The sequence below is a fragment of the Chiloscyllium plagiosum genome, chromosome 18 (assembly GCF_004010195.1).
Source record: "Chiloscyllium plagiosum isolate BGI_BamShark_2017 chromosome 18, ASM401019v2, whole genome shotgun sequence".
Taxonomy (NCBI): Eukaryota; Metazoa; Chordata; class Chondrichthyes; order Orectolobiformes; family Hemiscylliidae; genus Chiloscyllium; species Chiloscyllium plagiosum.
The window spans coordinates 50,220,940-50,236,939 of record NC_057727.1 but is presented as its reverse complement, the minus strand read 5'-3'; the positions used below and the strand labels follow the sequence as shown (position 1 = coordinate 50,236,939).

The 16,000-nt window shown below is 38.3% G+C and overlaps 1 protein-coding gene across 2 annotated transcripts in view; it reads left to right on the top strand.

Moving 5' to 3' along the window:
* The window catches only part of LOC122559093 (contactin-4-like), a 2,522,648-nt gene that overhangs the window by 675,254 nt on the left and 1,831,394 nt on the right, over positions 1–16,000 (top strand). For both annotated transcript variants that reach the window (XM_043708367.1, XM_043708366.1), the window contains one exon: positions 783–865. The gene's annotated coding sequence lies outside the window, so the exon portion shown is untranslated. The remainder of the gene's footprint in view (positions 1–782; positions 866–16,000) is intronic.

Sequence of the window (16,000 nt, the reverse complement as noted above, 5' to 3'; positions counted from 1 at the left end):
AGTGTCTTATTCACAGGCAAACAGATATTGTAGAATGAGATGTGGAAAAAGGTGGTGAGTTTAAATCTAAATTAACTTCTTTATAAGTGCAAGGTGAGAAAAAAAGTTAACAATGTTCCCCAAATGATGTGGCCTTCTCCTTTCAACAATTTTTCACTTGAAATTGTAGATGACTAATTGAGTGTTTGGCCTGTGACATTGCTGTTAAACAGTACATATGCTTGGGGGCAGTTACCACAACAGCTAAGATTAGAGGATCAGCCAGTCCAATTGTAGAATAACACTGGGCATCAATGTTTCTAAGCTGAAGTATGATTTATCAAGATTAAAAACACAGGAAATGTGCATGGTCTTTGAACTGAAATGATTGTAATTTGGTAATATACTAGTTCAATTTTTATTCTGTAATATCAGTTTTGGCATTGACTTTGGCAAGCTTGATCTGTCATTTGTTGTCAGAAAAGCACAAGATCTTGTCGCAGCATCTGGCAATCAGTTCTCATTTCTTGTGCTCTGAGGCATTTTCTGATGACTAAAGTTGTTCACTGCCAGCTTATTGCCACAGAGCCCTCTAGTGATCGAGCAAAAGGAAGAAAAGATAAATATTTTTAAAAAGGATGAACTCTCCTGAGGCATCAGAGGAAGTACCTGCATTGCTGAGACTCGTAAATGACCTTCAAACCACATTCTCTAATAAAATGTAAAAATTAAACAAGAGACAACTTATAATCTATATTTCTATTTTTTTTAGTAAAATACGTCTTTTTGTTCTTTCATTACAGTGAAGAGCCCAGAGTACCACACTAATACAGAACTGCTTTGCCTTTCGATAAGCAATTTGCCACCTCTACCTGAGAGGAGTGGGGTAAGAACTGCCTTTGCAAACTATAATTGTAATGAAAAGCTTGTAATTATGAAGCTTATCAAGAATTGTTTAAAGACAGCTGAGAATTGTTTGTAGAAATGAAGTGTGGTAATAATTTCCACTAAGATTGCACAGCAACATACTTAAATGCGGCATTATAGCAAATAAAACAATCTGGTTATTATTGTATTACTATTGGTGCAAGGCTACTGAATCAATTTTAATGCAGCATTTTGTGACTAATTTGTAGTTCAGATTTTATTTTTTTTTACTGTAAAGACCTTTAAGGTTCACAATGCAATGAAAAACATTTTATAAATCTTGCTTTATCCCATCACTTTTCCAAATCTCATTAAGCCCCAGAAAGTGTGTAACTATATTGAAATACAAGGTTGTAATTTTTTTTTAGAATATATGTTAAATTACACTTGTCCTTGTCAAGAAGAAAGGAAAAACGTTAGGCCCAAAACATGTCCAAGTGCTGTTGCATTGCTGCGATGCCCATTGTCCATCTGAAAAATGCAACTTGGTAAAGTGACAAAACAAGTGGACCGTGGTTTCGCATCAGGCTCTCGTGGCATATTAATAGTATCTCTACTGCTGAGTCAGAAAACCTGGGCTCAAGTCCAACCTGTTCCAGAGGTGCATGGAAATGTACATATGTATTTGCATGGAAGCGTGCTTGCATGGAAATGTAGATGTGTACTTGCATGGAAACAGGGTAACATACGTGAAATACAGGAGCTCGAATGGACCATTTAGCCCTTCGAGCCTGCTCCGCCATTCAGTCTAATGATGACCAATCATCTGAGTTAGTACCTTGTTCCGTCGGCTTCCCAGATATGGAAACAAAACATATGGCACAATATATCTGGGTAGGTTGATTTAAAAATATTGACGATGCTTTACAGTGTGACTTTTTTCTCATTTTCAAAGGAGCAAAAAAATTAAAAGTGTTTGTGGATTTTTATTTATTTTAGTGAGAAACTTCTTTATATTTAATATTATCTCCTTCACTTCTATTGTTTGAAGCCCCTCAGCCTTCATTCAGTATTTTTTCATTTGGTGCTCTGACTGGCACTGAGAGTTTCTGCTTTGAAGTAAACTCACTTCATATCATTTTGCCTCACAGTAACCTGGCATTGCTTTCTGCATGGAGGTCCTGTTATGATAGAGATTAATGATAAACAGTGAAGCAAGCAACTATAAATGAGCATCATAAAGAGGTTATGTACAATGCTTCATGTTTTGAAGTGATTTAATTTCAAATACATGTGCTCCCAGTTTTCCTTGTCTGTACATTCAGATGACAGGTGCAATCAAGTCTGACAATTCCAGACACACAACAGTTGCATTTTCCTTTTGCAAAAGTGCCAAGTTTTAACTGTACTTTAATTACGATATAGTGAAGATGTGTTGCCAGAGAACTGAACATAAGTATATGTGCATTCATTTCAAATTAAACTATTTGTCACAATTTCTGTATCTCCCTTTCTCCATAAAATTGTTTGGAATAGATTGTAAATTATCTTAGCATTTTGCATGAAGATAATTTCCAGAAATAGAACTTTTGCTGAAATTTCTCAGATATTAAATGCAGTGTATTTTCTACATTTTACATACTTCATGCTTCTGCTGAAATTTTCAATCAGTGCTGATCCTTGCTGTTGTTCTGGGACTCATGAACAATAATTCAAAATTAAGACAGATGAAACGTGGAAAGCATTCAGTTACCAGAAAACTGTTAAATTAATATCATGTTATTCCTTGAAGCATCATGCCATAGTTGTCTGATATATTTTTGGGTGGAAAAAGAGCACATAAAATCTTTGCCATTAAAATTTCACCCCATCGATCACTTTATGTTGGAATGGCAATGCATAATGGTAATATCACTGCATTAGTAATTCAGAAACTCAGGTAATAGTTTTGGGAATATTGGTGCAAATATTAGTATTTGATTTCAATAAAACAAAAGCTAGCCTTATGATGACCAAGAAACTATTGTTGATTTTTGTGAAACTACATTTGTCTCACTTGGTCCTTTTAGAGAAGGGAATTTGCTATCATTACTTGGTTCACCCTACATGTGACTCCAGATTCACAGCAATGTACAAAAGCAATCCTTAACTGCTCCGTGGGTGATTCGAGCTGAATAATAAACACTAGCATTGCGAAGAATGACCACTTCCTATGATCAACCTATCCGAAAGAAGTTGTTTGAAAACGAATAATAATAATATATTATGTCATATGGAGCATCATTTTATGGAATCCTATGTGTTTGTTGAATTGTAAAGTAATCCAAAATCATAGGCGACATTTGGCCTATCATGAATATGAGAGATTTTTGGAAGACTTATTTAGATTCCTCTAACTAAATGCCTTGCAACTTTCCTTTTCAAATTGGGTTGTATTCAATCTGAGGGCACAGAACCATCCAGCTCAGTAGAACTCATTTTCAGTCCATACAAGTGTATATTAAGCTTAGTTACCTTGGGCTATCATCAAGTTTCTCTCTTACCAACTTAATTTTTTCCTTTTCTCCTCCCTTTTTCTTAGTGCTCTGCCATGTTTATACCAATGCTATTTTTGATAGGTCGTTCAATTTCTCACCACTCTAAGAGAATATCTTTCTCTTAAATTATTCATTGGACTTATTAATGACTCGTTTATATCCTAAGATTTAGATTCCATTACATGTACACTGTGAATCACCTTCACTTTTTTTAAAAAGTGCAGTGAGATGATTTCTCAATAGTTTTTTGTTCTAGTAAGGGTCTCCATACTGGTCAGCCATTCTCACTTCTGAAATTACCCTTGTAAATCTTTTTCCATAACTGGTGTGGAGATCAGAACTGTGCTCAATACCCCAAATGTAGTATAACTTAAGTTCAATAGAAACTTAATTTGACTGATGTGCTCTTGAATCATATTGGTCAAGAAACTAAACCCTTTATTTTGATTGCATAATTCTTGTTTTGTTAATCTACTTGTTGTGGATTGTGATTCTGTATCTTAAAATCCCTTTGTACCTGTGATTATATGCAGTCTTTTATAGTCACTGGAGTCTTGCCACTGGGATGGAAAGGGGAGTTAATCTCCTTCAGCCAGTGGAGGGGAATCCAGGCCTGGAATTCAGGCAGTGGCAAACTGAATGACCTCTCACTGTGCTGCAGTTCCTTTTAAGATGTGTGCCTGTCCTCAAGTGCTGCTGGCCCAGTCAAAGTGCTTGCTGCTCAGCAGCCTGAGGACTGCCACTGCTCAGTGGTTAGCAATGAAGCTGCAACTTCAGGGTGAGCCCCACCGATGGCTGGGCATCCTGAAGAGGGGTAAATATGGTCTGGGAAGTGCCAGACCTGTCAAGCAGGCTGCACCAACTATCAGATGTTTTTACAAGATCTGCTTCATCAGTGATCTTCCCTTCATTATAAGATATTCACTGGCAATTGCATCATGTTCAGCACCATTCATTATTCCTCAAAAGCTCAAGTCAATCACATCCATATGCAGCAAGCTCCAGATAACATTTAGGGTTGGGCTGATAATAAACATGTTACATGGGTGCAACAAAAGTGCCAATGGCTGCCTCCACAAAATCTACCTTGCCTTGACTTTCAATGTCATATCTCTCTTTGAATCTCCCAATATCAATATTTTTGGGTTCCAACTGACCAGAAGCTGAAAAACAGATTAACCATAAAAATCCTACTACCAGAAGAACACACCAGAGGCTAGGAAATCTGCAACAGTAAGTTACCTCCATTTTTCCAAAGCCTGTCTACTGAAAGCAAAATATGCTGGCCAAGCCAGGATTCCTATCTCCAATGAATGAGTTTTTAAAAAATCGACAAAGCACAAGACAGGAGTGTATTATTGTCCTCTCCAATTGCCTGAATGAATACAGTTTCAACAGTACTCAATGAATCAACATTATTCAGGACAAAGAATGATTGATTCTCTATCCTTCAATTTCAATGCACAATTTCTCTATCACCAATACACAGTGAAAATAGTATGTATCTTCAGCAAAATGCATCAAAATTCCTCAAGTCTTGTTAGCAGCACCTACCAAACATCTGATCTCAACCAAACAGAAGGACACGTGCAGCAGATGTAAGTGAGCACCACAGTCTACAGGATTTTTTTTGGAAAGCAAAATACTATTCAGATAAGGAACTATGTCACTGTTTCTTCACTGTGGCTGAATCAAAATCCTGGAACTCCATCCGTAATCATGCTCTGGGCATGCCAATGCGCTAGGGACTACAGTAATCTAACCATACAGCCCACCACCACCTCGTCAAAACAACTATGGGTGGACAATAAATGTTGATATAGCCATTAAGGCCCAAATTCCATGAAAGATCAAAAACAAATCTATATGCACCAACCTACACTTAGCTGCATGAAATTAGTTCACCATTTACATTCCTATTCTTCAAATTGACTCATGCTTTCTTGAAATGTTGTCCCAGTCTTCCCCAATGCTATTGTTCCAATATTTGGTCATCCACACATTTTAGTTTGTACTTCAGAGGCTAAAGTATTAATACAAATGATTGGACAGTCGTGATCCTAGCACCAATCCATGTGGAATGTTACTTTTCTACCTTCTGCCAATTTCTGTAACTTTTGTTCAGCTCTAATGCCTCTCTTAGTGTTTGCATTCGGTTTACTATCCTTTCTGCTTCTTTTGTTCTGGCTCCACTTGCTCTGATCTTTTATTTGATGCCTTATCAAAGTTCTGTTTATATGGCAATCAATTTCTTCACATTTGTGCAAATTAACTTGTACCAGGAATCTTTCAGGCAATACAGTCCAGATAACAAACAGTTTATTGGCACCTGGAAAGTTTTGTATTTGATTGCCAGAAGTCCTTGGACTTTCAGGTGTGTGCTTCGGGAGAGGTCATCCATAATTTGTCTGCAATTTAAGCTAACAATATTCTGAAGATACTGCTGTATCTTTTGAATGATCTGGAATTTAGCTATCCATTTCTTATCTTGGTCTAAAAAGCTACTTTGTTTGTTGTAGCTTTTTTTGTAATTGGCTTCAAGAATCCTAACGTTTGTCAGTTTTCTTTAGTCACTATCAATTTGGCATCCAGTAACTGGAGATGCTAATCTCATCACAGAGGAGAAGGCATGACTGATGGTTATTGTTCCACAAACACAGGCAACGTGGTAGCTTTGTCTGTCGCCCATTTAGATTGTGTAAATATTACTTTGTACAAATCTTAAAGATGTGAAATGTTCTAATTTTTTATAACTTGCAATGTTTTCAGTTTAAATTTTATTTTGAATTGTAGACAGTACAACAAAGATGCTGCACAAAAGCTTCTGATGTAAGGTAAGAACTCATGGAGCTTGGCATTGTACATTAGCATTGATAGAGGACATTTGGAAAGTCAGAATATTTTAAAAGTTGTACAGTGAGAGTTCAGGGCTAGTGTGCTCCTCGAAGAGTAAAGAATAAGTGCAACAAGCCCAGAGGACCTTGAATGTCAAGGGATATCAAGAGTTTGATTCGGAAAAAGAAAGAAGCATATGCATTGAAACAGGGGAGGCCATTCAGAAGTGTACAGTATGTGTGGGACTTGCTTAAGAATGAAATTTGGAGGGCAATGAGGTGTCAGGAGAACAAAGACAGTCTATCTTCAAGGAAAACACCTCGCATTTTATAACTGAACCGAGAGTTAGAGAATTGCCAGGGAAGTAGTGGCACCTATTAGAGAGATCAAAAGGGCAATGTGTGCATGAAGTGAGAGAACATTTTGAGGTCTTAAATGAATATATTCACAGGAGAAAGACATTGTAGCTGAGGACTTGTTTTGGAATTGTAAGGTTCTTGAACATGTTAAGATTAATAAGGATAAAACATTAGAAGTTGTAGCAGGCATAAAGGAGCATAAATCACTAGATCATGATGAGGTGTATCCCAGGTTGCTATGGGCAGCAAGGGAGGAGATTGCTGGGGTCCTGGTAGAGATATTTAACTGGTCACAAATGAAATGCCAGATGACTGGAGAACAGCTAATGTGGTTCCTCTGTTAGGAAGGGCAGCAGGGATAAGCCAGGTACTTGCAGTCTAGTTAAACTACTGTCAGTGGTCAGGTAATTACTGGAGAAAGTTCTGAAAGACAGGATTCAACAATACTCAGAAAGGCAGGGATTGATAATCTATCGTCAGCATGGATTTGATAGAGGGAGATTGTGTTTCACTCATTTAATTGATTTTTTTTTAATAAAATGACTAAATACATTCATGAGGGTAATGCAATTGATGTGGATTACATGGACTTCAGTAAGGCCTTTGTCAGGTCCCACAGGAATGCTGGTCAAAAAGGGAAGCACTCATGGGACAGTAGGCAAGTTGGCCAACTTGGCTTGTAAATGGGGGGCAAAGGGCAATGTTGGAGGGTTGTTCATGTGATATGAAGTCTATGACCAGCATTGAACAGGGATCTGTATTGGGACACTTACTGTTTGTTATGTACATTAAAGACTTAGATTTGAACGTCGAAGGTATAATTAGTACATTTGCAACTGACACAAAAATTGGTAGTGTTGTTGCTAATGAGGAGGATGGTCTTAGGCTACACTCTAATGTTGATCAACTGGTAAAGTAGATAGAGCAATAGCAGATGAGATTTAGTCTTGGTGACTGCAAGGTGATACATTTTGGGAGATCTCATGTTGAGACAGGTAGACAGGGGGTGAAGAGAGCATAGATGATGTTTGCCTTCATTAGCCAGGGCATAGAATATAGAAGCAGCAAAGTCTTGTTACAACTTTATTAAACATTGGTTATGCCATAGATGGAATATTGTGTGTCGTTCTGGTCACCATACAATCAGAAGGGTGGATTGCACTGGAGAGAGAGCAGAACAGATTCACCAGCAGGTCAAGTCCCATTTGTGAGGAAAGACTAAATAGGTTGGGATTGTTTGCCTTGTCCAGAGGAGGCTGAGGGGGGATATGATTGAGAGGCGTAGACAGAGTAGATCATGAGAATCTTTTCCCATGGAAAACATGTCGAAGGTCAGAGGGTATAAGTTTAAATGGTTTAGAAGAGATCTGAGAAAAAGGAACTTTCACCCAGAGCATGGTAGAAATATAGAATGCGGATGATGGAGGAAGGTGCTCTTGCAACATTTAAGAATCATCTGGATGAGCACTTAAAATAACAGGGCATAGTAGGCTATGGACCAAGTGCAGCTAAATTGTATTATTAAAGTTTTAGTGTTTGTTGGTCAGCATAGACATAATGGACCAATAGGCCTGCTTCTATGCTGTATGATTCTATCTTCCTCATGAAGAATCTCAACTTCTCTCCTTCTAAGAGCTGGTCCAATAAACAGCAGTCAATAGCACACAATCAACCCATGTTCTACAGCATGGTCTTTGCCAAATCTGGCATATATACAGAGAATCTCCTCAACTCATATGCATGGTGTAGATCCACCAATGTTATCTTAAAGTAACCCAAACAGCTACAGCAACCTGTTCTCAGTTTCGGGATCTGGACTTTATCTTCTTCAGTCTGTCTGTACTGTATTATTGGGCTCATCAATATTTTCTGAGCTTGGATTGATCTGTGTCCTGTTTTACCTTTTCAACCAGATTTAGTCTCCCTGGAATATTTGTTTACACTCTCATGTTTTTTTTTTGCCTTGGAAACCTGGAGAGTTAGTTCACTTTCTCTGTTTCCCCTCTTCAATGTCTTTGAAAATTAGGGCCTGACAAAAAAAACTACAAGTTTTGAAACCACAGATTCCATTCGAAGATCTATTGAGGGGTAGAAGTATACTCTAGGGGGAGAACAAGCTTTTGAAGAAGATGAGATATTGAAGTAAAATTGTTTATTTACTTCAAACATTTAAAAGTTCATTTAACAACAGCTTATGTAATATTAATCAGACGAATAAATGTGATATTCATTTTCTTTGCAGAAAGCAATGAATAATCCACAGGGGATATGGCAGCAGCATAGCCTGGTAGTGTAATAGTTAATTGTTGCAGATTATTTTTGCCATATTTCATGACGGTCCCCCTTGTATCACCAATTATGAGTAACAGTTTCAGGCTGGAGAAGACCTTTGGTTCATCTGGCCTATCTATCCATGATATTCTCTTGGTGCATTTCTAAATAACCTTGACACCGTTCGACAGTAAATAAGTACCGGCTTTTGTTGTCATTTAGCATCTTATGAAAATCCCATAGGAAATGTTTCCATCACAGTTTTGAATGGTCCTAGCTTCCTCTGGTAAGCTTATGAATATTTATAATCCAAAATGAGAACATTCCTCAGGTTTCTTTGTCGGGTCACTGAACAGCCAGGAGTGGAACATCAAGCTGTTTTGTTTGCACACCCCAGAACTATACAGAGGATTCAGCTGACAGTTCTATTACCTTAAAGCAATCAGGCTGACATTTCATGACTCAGGGCACAGCAGGTTTGGAATGTATGACCTTCTTGGTCTGTAAAATTCAGTTCTATGTAAATGTGAAACCTGGGTGAAGGACCAAGTTCAAGAGTTGATGACAGCTGTGGCTTAACACTGGAAAAAAGAAACCAAGCAAAATTGTGAAGTAAAAACTGAATAACTCCAGCCTGAGAGTTTGTGTGGAAAGACTGGAAGAGGTGCGAAATTGTCTTCTGGCATGATGCATGCTGGAAAGAGATATTCTTGGCAATCTCCATTTCAAATCAAGATTTAATATCCAAAGACAACAGTTCAAATGTACAATGCATCAGGACATTAATAACTGGTGAGAAAAGAAAATTGAAATATGAACATTGGTTAAAAGCTAAGAGGAGAGATCTGTAATAAAGTGACACCCTTTCCTTATTTTCTAACAGGAGCATGGCTGAAAATGTCCCTTTTAAATTTGGGAGTAATATTCAAGTTTTGAAGATTTTTAAGATTTGTGAAGTATTGGTTGTTTTAGAGGAACAACATGTGGCTCTTTGAGGCAGCTTTGGTAATGGAATTTATGTGGGAGTTTAATCTGCTATCAAAGGAAGAAATTAACCCAGAAGGAATGAAGAAATAGAAGGGCTGCCACAATTCTGATGACTGGTACTACTGAAATGGTCAGTCTGTCCTTGGGAGTAATCCCTTCCCAATGACTGGAATATTCTTGAATGCCTACACTGACTCCCACAAATGTATTTGCACACCATGGCTCCTTGGTGGAGCATGGATCTGCTGCAATCTTAACAGTGGCTACTCTTGTGATAATGCAACAGGACAGAAGGACTGCTCGCCCCCGATTGATTAGCACTTCTTAAGACCAGAACACTCTTCCTGAAGGGATTTGAAGCCTCAACTGCAGGTAATAAATTTAATTGCCCAAGGATCATAAAATCTGGTACAGGCTTCTTAACTGGCCAGAGCAGGATTGCAGCTGGTCTTGCAGCTGTTGTGCGTGACCACCACCATCCTGTGAACACCAAGCTATTGAAATAAAATTTTATCTTCAAGGAATTGTGTAACCTTAATCACTTACTCTTTTGGTTTGTTATGTGCTTCAGTGTCTTTTTATTGAATATGTTCTTACATGTATTATGTTTCCAAATATATTCTTTCTCTTTTATCGATATTAAATTGCTTCTCTTTGTCTGTTCATTCCATTAAACATCCTTGTTCTTGAAAGTTTTTTTTCAGCACATCTTACTGTTTGCCTAATCATTGCAAATGTGAGGTTTTATAAGATTGTTATGGTTTAAGACTGTGTTCTTAATTTAAGATAAAATAGAGCAATGAATGGCTCGTGTATTCTGTTCTGAATGAGTGGCTCAGTTATTAGAGCTTAAAGGGGACCCATTTTGTTCCAGTCTGAAAAATATATGCAATACACAATAACAATAACAACGATCAAAGCATTGCTGGCGGTGGATACACAGTCGCAACTAAAGTGTTAAGAACTTCACATATTCTAATTTTATACATTTTAGGCTATTTAATTCCAAAATATGATAGAGTTAGAAAGTCCAGAGGATATATAATTAGCATTTCTACCTCAATACAAGGTCCAAGTCTTGCATGATGCCATGGGGTTTTGATCTGATTAGGGACAGGAAGCCATTATTGGTTGTAGGGTTTTCTGAATTTATCACTGAAAATATCATATAGTTTTGCAATGAATCTGGAAGCAACAGAGCAGGGAGATAGAGGTGGGAATTCATGTTCTCAAGACCATGCTCAGAAGAGTTTCAACAAATATGGAGTACTGGCCGAACCTTAGGGATAGGGAATGCCCTTCAATTTGCCCATAAAGCTACCACAAAAGGTCATTCTCAGAATGCAAATAATCTAGCTGGAAAAGGGAAGAGGAACTCAATATAGATTTGGAATTGTTCTGGGTGAATAAGGTGTCCATGTGAGGTACAGAGTGAAGTAACCCTGGAGATTTTTGGACATTATGAAAGTTAATTGCAAAATATTTTCTATAATTTGAATGGCAATGTAGTTTATAGTTTATAAAAAATAAAATAAACAGCAGTTGTTGGAAATCAGAAACAGAAACAAAAATTGTTAGAAAAGCTCAGCAGGTCTGGCAGCATCTTTGGAGAGAAATTGATGTTAACATTTCGGGTCCAGTGCCCCTTTCTCAGATGCTGACAGACCTGCTGAGCTTTTCCAGAAATTTCTGTTTGGTAGTTTGCAGTTTGTCCATTCCAATAAAAGTCTTAAGATGTGAAATATTGTTGTATGATCCTTTCAGTTAATCACTGAAAACCGAATCCCTATTTGAAATGTATTGGTCTCTCTGGGAATCATATCTTTGCATCTCAACAGTTTTTGATTGTTTTTGATGATGATTGCCATTAACCACCATTGTGAAGAACTCTAATCTGACATCCAAAGTTGCAAACCATCTTTATATTTCTTTTCTTTCAAAGGAAGTTTGGACACAGTTGGATGATACCATAGGGAAGGTAGATTTTGAGAGTTAAATGCTCCAGACTGGAAGCAGAGGCTAACCGGGAAGACAGTAGAGCAAAAATGGCAGGAGTTTGTAGGTATAATTGAGGACACTGTATATTTCTTTTCTTTCAAAGGAAGTTTGGACACAGTTGGATGATACCATAGGTAAGGTAGATTTTGAGAGTTAAATGCTCCAGTGTTTGACGAATTAACAGAAATTAACAACTAAGCATGATACGAAGATAGGTGGAGTTGTGGACAGTGAGGAGGGCTGTTGTCGGCTGCAGAGGGACTTAGATATGATGCAGAGCTGGGCTGAGGAGTGGCAGATGGAGTTCAACCCTGCCAAGTGTGAGGTTGTCCATTTTGGAAGAACAAATAAGAATGCGGAATACAGGGTTAACGGTAGGGTTCCTAGTCAGGTGGAGGAACAGAGGGATCTTGGGGTCTATGTACATAGATCTTTGAAGGTTGCCACTCAGGTGGATAGAGTTTGTAAGAAGGCCTATGGAATATTATCGTTCATTAGCAGAGGGATTGAATTCAAGAGTCGTGAAGTGATGTTGCAGCTGTACAGGACTTTGGTTAGGCCACAGTTGGAGTACTGTGTGCAGTTCTGGTCGCCTCACTTTAGGAAAGATGTGGAAGCTTTGGAGAGGGTGCAGAGAAGATTTACCAGGATGTTGCCTGGAATGGAGAGGAAGTCATACGAGGATAGGTTGAGAGTTCTCGGCCTTTTCTCGTTGGAACGGCGAAGGATGAGGGGTGACTTGATAGAGGTTTATAAGATGATCAGAGGAATAGATAGAGTAGACAGTCAGAAACTTTTTCCCCGGGTACAACAGAGTGTTACAAGGGGACATAAATTTAAGGTGAAGGGTGGAAGGTATAGAGGAGATGTCAGGGGTGGGTTCTTTACCCAGAGAGTGGTGGGGGCATGGAATGCGCTGCCCGTGGGAGTGGTAGAGTCGGAATCATTGGCGACCTTTAAGCGGCATTTGGATAGTTACATGGATGGGTACTTAATCTAGGTTAGAAGTTCGGCACAACATCGTGGGCCGAAGGGCCTGTTCTGTGCTGTATTGTTCTATGTTCTATGTTCTATGTTCTATGTTCTAAGCAGATGAGTTTACTAATTCACGTGATGTGGATGTGCTGGTGTTGGACTGGGGTGGACATGGTCAGATGTCACATGACACCAGTTTATAGTCCAACAGGTTTATTTTAAATCACAAGCTTTCACAGAGCTGCTTCATCGGAAAGCTTGTGATTTCAAATAAACCTATTGGACTGTAAACTGGTGTAATGTGACTACTAGATTACGTGTTTATTATCAACTGCAAGGATATGCGTAATAACTGAAAACAAAGTAAAGACTAGAACACTTCAGTTTGAACTCTTAAAAGCCAAGAAGTCTGGCTTTTCCATAAGAAGCCCATGAACTGTGTAATGACAATGTGTATTGCTTGGTCAATGTTGTCACACCAAAACTGGATACAACAGAGGTTCTTCATTGGTTAATTGAATTATCTGACAGAAATGATTAATGGTGAGGGCTGAAATCTAGTGTAGACTGTATTTGGGAAATTAAAACATTATTGGATTGTATAGGATTTAAAAAGAAATCTGCCATATTTCAGCCCTTAACATTATCTCAATTGTTATATTACATTTCTGTAGGTTTGTGCATTTTGATTTGAAATGATATTCCTTGGATTGGTAAAATAAATGATAAATCTCTAGCTCCTCTGACATAGGGAATTTATATGCTTTATTACAAAAGAATGAAAGGAAATATACACTTATCTTAATATATATTTTACTGCTCACTCTAACAACTTGGTATCTGGGAGACAGTTTGGAACAAAGTACTTAAATACATTATCACTATTTGATTGCCAAAGAAACAAAAGTGATTGAAATTGCATTTTTCTTTCACCTACAGCCTTCTGCTGCAGCTCAAACAGTTTTTTTTGTATACTCAGCCTTCTGACAGGGCCATCAATGCTGATGCATTTATGAGAATTTGCATCAACAAACTTACAAAGGTATTGTTTTTCCAATGTGAGATACTCTGTTCATGGGTGTGTAGTTTTAATTTGTTCACCATAAGATGGAAAGTTGTTTGCAGAGGCAATTTTCTTTCATCTTTTCAAATGGATGCTACCATCTCTACATCTTCTGTCATTCTATTAGTATGTATTTCTTTCTTTTTCACCCTCTTGTGAAAATCTGCACTGATCAAAATTGTGGAAAATTATCAATGGAGAATTTGTAATTTTTGTGAAATTGACTCAAAACATTTTTATGAACATTTAACTGTAACATCAAGACATCAGAGTATTCAATTTTGATCTATTTCTCTTCTGTAGTGAAGGGTATTTAGCTCGAAAGATTTTCTGAACAGCTTATTGCTCTGGGTAAATAGCAATAAAAAAAAAGTTTGATTCTTTTGCTTGAACAAAAGCAGAATCTTCCCATACCCTAAATGATGTGGGCAATTTTGAGTCAGTTGGGGAAATGTGGCAAGATTGGAAAAGTGAGATATTTGACATCAAGAAATAAAAGTTCAATTTTCCACCCAATGTTTTAACAGTGAAATGAGAATCTTGCCACTGAGCGTCATGGTGTTTATATGCATGCGTGACTATCTAATGCAGGGAAAATAGCTGATTAATGAGTAGGTTTGGTGAATATGTCTAGTCTTCAAAATAAAGGTAAGGTCTTCAGTTTGTGTTGAGGTCTCTAGTGTTTTTATTTCTCTCTTTTTTTCTTGAGAATAGGTTGGTGAATGAGAGATTAATACTGGTGTAAAAACAATTAGAAGAGATTATTGAGCAAGTATATAAGCGGAGTTAATTAATTAAAATATGATGATGACTGGATGTGTTTGCTGCTGCAGCCTGTGGGAGTTGCTGGAAAACAAGGTCATCCAGGGCAAACACATCTGTCGTAATTGTTTACAACTCAAGGAACTTTGGATCTGAGTTAAAGAGCTGCACTCCAAACTGCAAACTTTGCACCATATTAAAGAAGGAAACATTACCAGGACAATTTGCTACAGGAGCAATTCACACCCTTCATATCAGGTAATTCAGATATGGTCTGAGATCAGGAATAGGAGGGAGTAAGTGCAGGTGAGGTACTTATGGATACCAAGAAAATAGCATTCAAGGAGCCTTGGTCCATGTGATTGTCCAATTTATACAAGGCTCTTGCCAGCTTAAGCACTGTAAGGAACATAAGTAAATTAATCACAGCACTATGAGGGGAGCCATTTCAGTGGCAAGAGTAAAATCACAATGTAGCTGTGGCAGGAGCCAGTCTGGGGGATTGATACTGTTTGTGCCATGAGCATGAGCCCCGAAGGCTGTGTTGCACACCCGGTGTCAGCTTGAAGACATCTGCCCAGGGCAGGAAAGGAACTTGACCTGGGGGCAGCAGGATCAGTGAGATCATGCAGATTGGTTAACTCCTGAATTTGAGTGTGACAAATAGATAGATAGACATGGCCAGAGGAGCTTGCAAATAGTGTCAGATAATGACCAGAATTCTGATTCTCAGCTCAACGAGGAAAATTCAAGCCAACAATTCAGCATTAAAAAGGAAAGAAATTACAGCTACAGTTTTCATTTCATTTTTCCCACAATGCCATACCTTGAGGCTATGTAAGCCATGTTCACATTTCAGAGAATGCACTATTCTTCCTGATGAAAGGCTTACACCCCAAACATTGACTCTTCTGCTCTTCGGATGCTGCCTGGCCTGCTGTGTTTTTCCAGCACCACACTCTTGACTCTGACTCTCCAGCATCTGCAGTCCTCAATAAGTGTCTTGTCAGCATCCCACAAGTGATCTCCACCTGTGGGTGAGGATCTTGTGAGAGACTGTTCCTGTCGCCATTCATAACTGGCTCACAAAACCACATACCAGGCAGTAGGCAGGTCACTGCCAGGTGTTTGCAAGGCAGAAGTCCCATGCAGTGACAACTGTTGGTCAATTAGAGGCCAGAAGTTATTCTGCTCAGCAATGCCATTGGAAGATCATGGTTGCTACTGAAATAGCACAATGGAATCCCACCATCATGCAGAACCAGGACACAGGCAAATTCTGTCGGAGGGGCAGGGTTATTATCAGGTATAGGTTTTGGGGAAGATGGGGATAGGAGAAGTCAGAAACAAAGGAAGGATGATTTCCT